We start from the raw sequence: 7,651 nt of genomic DNA on the forward strand, positions 1-7,651 counted from the left end.
TCCACTCATTTTCCTTCAGCCAAAGTTGGGAAACGCTGTAGTCTTACCCTGCCCCATCCTGGCACCTTATTGGTGGTTCATGTATTTACACATTAGGCGTCATCCATGTTCTCCAGCTCGTTCCTGATTGCGTGATGGTCTCAGACAGTACCCTTGTACTGTACAGCAAAATGAAATAAAAATCGGTACTGTGTCAAATCACAAACATCTTCTGTATCAGCGGGAGAAGTTCAAATTTGAAATCTATTGTAAGGGTACATAGACAAGACCACATGCAAAGCTGAGAGATCTTTTTTTTTCCTGCGGTGAATACTTTGTAAATTTACAGAGCAGTAAATATAAACAGGATCTTTGAACCACAAGTCGTGTCAATAGAAATATAAATAAAAATCAATAACTAACGAGAACCCGAAATAAAAAAATGAAGTGTCCATACAGTGAGACAATCGGTTATGGCTGGGGACCCCAACGTTTTTGCATCGCGGACCGGTTTAATATTAACAATATTTTTGCGGACCGGCCGACCTGGAGGGTGGGCGGGGTTTGAAACACGGCAGGAGTGTAGATGATAAGTCAACTATAAGTCACTTAGAAGTGGCTAATACACTCAATTTCCTTTCTAAAGGGGTTTTCTGACGAATTTAATATTAAACACACAGTGCATATTATCCTCGCATGAATATAGTGATAGAAACATAGAAACATAGAAAATAGGTGCAGGAGTAGGCCATTCGGCCCTTCGAGCCTGCACCGCCATTTATTATGATCATGGCTGATCATCCAACTCAGAACCCCGCCCCAGCCTTCCCTCCATACCCCCTGACCCCTGTAGCCACAAGGGCCATATCTAACTCCCTCTTAAACATAGCCAATGAACTGGCCTCAACAGTTTGATGTGGCAGAGAATTCCACAGATTCACCACTCTCTGTGTGAAGAAGTTTTTCCTAATCTCGGTCCTAAAAGGCTTCCCCTCTATCCTCAAACTGTGGCCCCTCGTTCTGGACTTCCCCAACATTGGGAACAATCTTCCTGCATCGAGCCTGTCCAATCCCTTTAGGATCTTAAACGTTTCAATCAGATCCCCCCTCAATCTTCTGAATTCCAACGAGTACAAGCCCAGTTCATCCAGTCTTTCTTCATATGAAAGTCCTGCCATCCCAGGAATCAATCTGGTGAACCTTCTTTGTACTCCCTCTATGGCAAAGATGTCTTTCCTCAGATTAGGGGACCAAAAGTGCACACAATACTCCAGGTGTGGTCTCACCAAGGCCTTGTACAACTGCAGTAGTACCTCCCTGCTCCTGGACTCGAATCCTCTCGCTATAAATGCCAGCATACCATTCGCCTTTTTCACCGCCTGCTGTACCTGCATGTCCACTTTCAATGACTGGTGTATAATGACACCCAGGTCTCGTTGCACCTCCCCTTTTCCTAATCGGCCACCATTCAGATAATAATCTGTTTTCCTATTTTTGCCACCAAAGTGGATAACTTCACATTTATCAACATTAAATTGCATCTGCCATGAATTTGCCCACTCACCCAACCTATCCAAGTCACCCTGCATCCTCTTAGCATCCTCCTCACTGCTAACACTGCCGCCAAGTTTCGTGTCATCCGCAAACTTGGAGATGCTGCATTTAATTCCCTCATCCAAGTCATTAATATATATTGTAAACAACTGGGGTCCCAGCACTGAGCCTTGCGGTACCCCACTAGTCACCGCCTGCCATTCTGAAAAGGTCCCGTTTATTCCCACTCTTTGCTTCCTGTCTGCTAACCAATTCTGCACACATCAGTTATAACAGTGGTCCCAAACCTCCGGGCCGCCGACCGATGCATTGCCGCAAAGAATGCAGCGGTACAGCGGTAGTCGGTACGCAAATACGAGGAAATCTGCGATGCTGGAATTTCAAGCAACACACATGAAAGTTGCTGGTCAACTCAGCGGGTCAGGTGGCATCTCTAGGAAGAGGTACAGCCGAGGTTTCGGGCCGAGACCCTTCATCAGGACTAACTGAAAGAAGAGTGAGTAAGATATTTGAAAGTGGGAGATGGAGGGGGAGATCGGAAATGGCAGGAGAAGACAGGAGGGGGCTGGAGCTACGAGCTGGAAAGTTGATTGGCGAAAAGGATACGAGATGATCATGGGATGGAGGTCTAGTGAGAAAGAAAAGGGGAGGGGTGAAGCCCAGAGAATAGGCAAGGAGTATAGTGAGAGGGACAGAGGGAGTAAAAGGAGAGAGAGAACACGTATATATATATATATAATGGATGGGGTACGAGGGGGAAGAGGGGCATTAACGGAAGTTAGAGAAGTCAATGTTCATGCCATCAGATTGGAGGCGACCCAGACGAAATCTAAACTGTTATTCCTCCGACCTGAGTGTGGCGTCATCTTTACAGTAGAGGAGGCCGTGCATGGACATATCAGAATGGGAATGGGACGTGGAATTAAAATGTGTGGCCATTGGGAGATCCTGCTTTCTCTGGCGGACAGAGCGTAGGTGTTCAGCGAAACGGTCTCCCTGTCTGCGCCGGGTCTCGCCAATATATAGAAGGCCGCATCGGGAGCACCGGACGTAGTATACCACCCCAGCCGACTCACAGGTGAAGTGTCGCCTCACCTGGAAGGACTATCTGGGGCCCTGAATGGTAGTGAGGGAGGAAGTGTAAAGGCACCCAGCACATCTTTAAGAAAAAAGCCGAAATAAACAAGCTAATTGATTAGGTGCTGCCCGGCAATCGCCTCTGATCTGGGCCGACATTTACGTGCTGGATACGCTGCATTGTCCGTGGCCCAGAGGTTAGGGACCACTGAATTATAAGTCACTTATAAGTCAATAGCATCATAACATTTTAAGTAACGTTTGGATATTAAACATACAGCGCATATCTTCCTCGTATGAACATATAAAATCATTGGAACACACCAATATGGCTGAATCAGTGGGAGCCCTGGGCTTGTTTCCCCGCAACACGACGGTCCCATCCAGGGGTGAAGGGTGACAGCGATAATCGAAGGGGGTTCCTTACGTCCAGTCTATTCCGCAATTTAGTTTTCGTTGCATTCATTGCAGAAAAATCCGCTTCACAGCGATATGATGTTGGAAATGGAAGCAACGTTTTCAGTGTTTTCGTGGCTATCTCACGATATTGAGCCTTGACGTTGATCCAGAATGCCGGCAGAGATGTTATGTCAAACATACTTTTCAGCCCGCCGTCATTTGCAAGCTTGAGGAGTTGATCTTCTTCCCGCGCTGACATGGAAGATTCACCGGAAACATTCAGAAATGGGTCACGGACTCATTCCTTTGCACGTCTTGGGTCACTGATGACCTCGCGTGCGTTAAAGTTCAACAGTGGGTGTGACAGGGCATGAGGAAAGGTGCAGCTGACTCGTATCGTTTCCTCGCGGCCAGGTAGTACATGCCTTGCGGCCCGGTGGTTGGGGACCGCTGGGTTATGGGAACACCAGAAATAGAATGAATGTAGTTATCCCCTTTTGTTGAACATCCTGCTGGTTGAGGAACAGTAGCTGTTCTTGAACCGAATGGTGCGAGTCCTCAGGTATCTGTGGTTTCCATCAGATGAGAGCAGCGAGAAAAGAGCATGGACTGGATGGTGAGGACCTTTGATGATGGAGGCTACTTTTCTACGGCAACGTTTCATGTATATTTGGTTACAGTTCTGGTCAGCGAATTATAGGAAAGATGCCAACAAAATACTGAGAGTACAGAAAAGATTTACTGGAATCTTGCCTGGGATTCAGCACCTAATTTACAGAGAAAGGTTGAACAAGTTGGGTCTTTATTCTTTGTAGCGCAGAAGGTTGAGGGGGGACTTGATAGAGGTACTTAAAATTATGAGGGGGTATAGACAGAGTTGATACAGATAGGCTTTTTCCATTGAGAGTAGGGGAGATTCAAACAAGAGGACATAAGTTGAGAGTGAGGGGGCAAAAGTTTAGGGCTAACATGAGGGGAAACTTCTTTACTCAGAGAGTGGTAGCTGTGTGGAACGAGCTTCCAGCAGAAGTGGTTGAGGCAGGTTCGATATTGTAATTTAAAGAAAAATTAGACAGCTGCACTGACAGGAAAGGAATGCAGGGTTATGGACTGAGTGCAGGTCGGTGGGCTTGGTGAGAGTAAGCGTTCGGCAGGGACTAGAAGGGCCGAGATGGCTTTTTTCCGTTCTGTAATTGTTATATGCTTATATGGTTATAGATGTGCCTAATCTTTGGGAGGAATTTATCCATGATTAAGGAAAACCGCAAGGCATTCTGCAATTATGTGAAGAGCAAGAGGATCAGATGTGAGAGAATAGGACCAATCAAACGTGTCAGTGGCAAAATGTGTACTTAAATGGAGGAGAAAGCGGAGGTACTTAATGAATACTTTGCTTCAGTGTTCAGTACGGAAAAGGACCTTGGCGATTGTAGTGATGACTTACAGCGACCTGAAAAGTTTGAGCATATAGACGTTCAGAAAGAGAATGTGCTGGAGATTTTGGAAAGCATCAAGCTGGATAAGTCACTGGGCCCGGAGAGATATACCCCAAGCTACTGTGGGAGGTGAGGGATGAGATTGCTGAGCATCTGGCAAGGATGAATGAGGACGGGAGAGCTTCCGGAGGACTGGGGGTTTGCAGATGCGGTTCTCTTATTGGAGAACGGAAGCAGAGATATCCCAGGAAAATAAAGACCTTTGTGTGTTACTTCAGCAGCTGTTAAGTTAATGTAGAAGATCTTGACAGGCAGGATTTATGAACATTTAGAGAGGTATAACATGATTAGGAATAGTCAGCAAGGCTTTCAGAAAGCAAGGTCGTGCCTAACGAACCTGATTGAATTTTTTTGAGGATGTGACTAAACATATTGATGCATGTAGAGCAGTAGATGCAGTGTATATGGATTTCAGCAAGACATTTAATTTAATCCTCATGCAAGGGATCTAACGGGGCCCTTGCTTTGTGGATCCAGAATTGGCTTGCCCACAGAAGGTAAAGTTGGTTGTGTACTGGTCATATTCAGTGTGAAATCGGTGACCAGTGGTGTGCCTCAGGGATTTGCTCTGGGACCTGTTCTGTTCGTGATTTTTATAAATGACCTGTATGAGGAAATGGGGGAATGGGGTAGTAAATTTACTGATGACAGATGGTTGGGGGTGTGATGGATAGTGAGCTGTCAGAGGTTACAGTGGGAGATCGATAGGTTGCAAAACTAGATTGAGAAGTGGCAGGTGGTGTTCAACCCAGATACGTCTGAGGTGGTTCATTTTGGCAGGTCAAGCATGATGGCAGAATATTGCATTAATAGTAAGACACTTGGCAATGTGGAGGATCAGCGGGATCTTGGGGTCAGAGTTCATAGGACACTCAAAGCCTCTGCGCAGGTTGACTGTGTGGTTAAGACGTCATATGTTGTATTAGACTTTGTCAACCGTGGGATTGATTTTACGAGCCGACAGGTAATTATACAGCTATATAGGACCCTGGTCAGACCCCACTTGGTTTATTTCTGGTCACCCCACTACAGGAAGGATGTGGAAACTATAGAAAGGGTGAGGAGGATATTTACAAGGATTTTACCTGGATTGGGGAGCGTGCCTTATGAGAATAGGTTGAGTGAAATTGGCCTTTTCTCCTTGGAGCGACGGAGGATGTGAGGTAATCTGATAAATGTGTATAAGATAATGAGAGGAATTGATGGTGTGGGTAGTCAGCGTTTTTTCCCCAGGGCTGAAATGGCGAACACGCGAGTGTGCAGTTTTAAAGTGCTTGGAAGTAAGTGCAGAGGAGATGTCAGGCGTAATTTTTTTTTTTTAACGGAGCGAGTGGTGAGTGGGTGGAATGTCTTGCCGGCCACGCTGACGGAGGTGGATGCAATAAGGTCTTTTAAGAAACTCCTAGATAGTTACATGGATCTTAAGAAAAATAGAGGGCAATGTGTAATCCTAGGTATTTTCTAAAGGCAGTACATGTTCGGCACAGCATTGTTGTCCGAAGGGTCTGTATTGTACTGCAGGATTTCTATGTTTCAACCTTTCTATGTTTCTAAAATTCCGGAATTTCAGCTTAGACTCTTTGTGAGGACTTGTATCACTGCAACGTTCTGTGTTCATTCTCTTACATGCAGAGAGCTGTCATGCATTTTCACAGCGTGTTAATTTCTCTGAGTGAAAAGGACTATTAAGCTTGGCGGGACTATGTCGTAGGGCATTAACCCGTTTAACTGTTGACAGAGACATTGATCGTGAAATGTTCTCAATTCTAACACAAAACTGAGCAGAATGTCAATGCAACCATCATAAATAATTCGAAGTGTGTTTAGTGAGATGAGGGAAACGAAGCACAAGCGGATGGATCGGGATCTGGTTTGAAGCAGATCAGATATTAACAGGAGCCCAGTTTCTTGGAAGAGAGACCAAGTGTGCTCTGCAAACAGAACAAGGAATTGAAGAGTCATGGAAATAGTTTTGACATATAACACACAGCCATCCTGGAAAATGTGGAACTCGAAGCAAAAAGCAGAACAAGTTATCAACATGAAAGTGAATGAAGCAGCCAGTGCAGATTAACACGCTGCAGCATCGAGGGTAAGGGGCCGAGAGACTCACGGAGGCGCGGTGATTAAGTAAAGAAGGAAAGGAGTAAATAAATTAATAGATATATAGATAGATAAATAGGTAGGTACATAGATAGATAGATAGATAGAAAGGCTGAGATAGGCGGATGGATGGATGAATAAACGAATGAACAAACAAATAAATAAATAAATAAACATAACCATATAACCATACAACAATTACAGCACGGAAACAGGCCATCTCGTCCCTTCTAGTCCGTGCCGAACTCTTACTCTCACCGAATCCCACGGACCTGCACTCAGCCTATAACCCTCCATTCCTTTCCTGTCCATATATTTATCCAATTTAACTTTAAACGACAACATCGAACTTGCCTCAACCACTTCTGCTCGAAGCTCGTTCCACACAGCTACCACTCTCTGAGTAAAGAAGTTCCCCCTCATGTTACCCCTAAACTTTTGCTCTTTAACTCTCAACTCATGTCTTCTTCTTTGAATCTCCCCCACTCTCAATGGAAAAAGCCTATCCAGGTCAACTCTATCTATCCCCCTCATAATTCTAAATCCCTCTATCAAGTCCCCCCTCAGCCTTCTACGTTCCAAACAATAAAGACGCAAATTGTTCAACCGTTCTCTGTAACTTAGGTGATGAAACCCAGGTAATATTCTGGTAAATCTTCTCTGTACGCTCTCTATTTTGTTGACATCTTTCCTATAATTCGGTGACCAAAAGTGTACACAATACATACTTCAAATTTGGCCTCACCAATGCCTTGTACAATTTGAACATTACATCCCAACTCCTATACTCAATGCTCTGATTTATGAAGGCCAGCATACCAAAAGCTTTCTTCACCACCCTATCCACATGAGATTCAACCTTCAGGGAACTATGCACCATTATTCCTAGATCCCTCTGTTCTACAGAATTCTTCAATGCCCTACCATTTAACATGTATGTCCTACTTTGATTAGTCCTACCAAAATATAGCACCTCACATTTATCAGCATTAAACTTCATCTGCCATCTTTCAGCCCATTCTTCCAACTAACCTGAATCTCTC

Source organism: Mobula hypostoma, chromosome 31 (genome assembly GCF_963921235.1).
Source record: "Mobula hypostoma chromosome 31, sMobHyp1.1, whole genome shotgun sequence".
In the NCBI taxonomy this organism is placed as follows: domain Eukaryota; kingdom Metazoa; phylum Chordata; class Chondrichthyes; order Myliobatiformes; family Myliobatidae; genus Mobula; species Mobula hypostoma.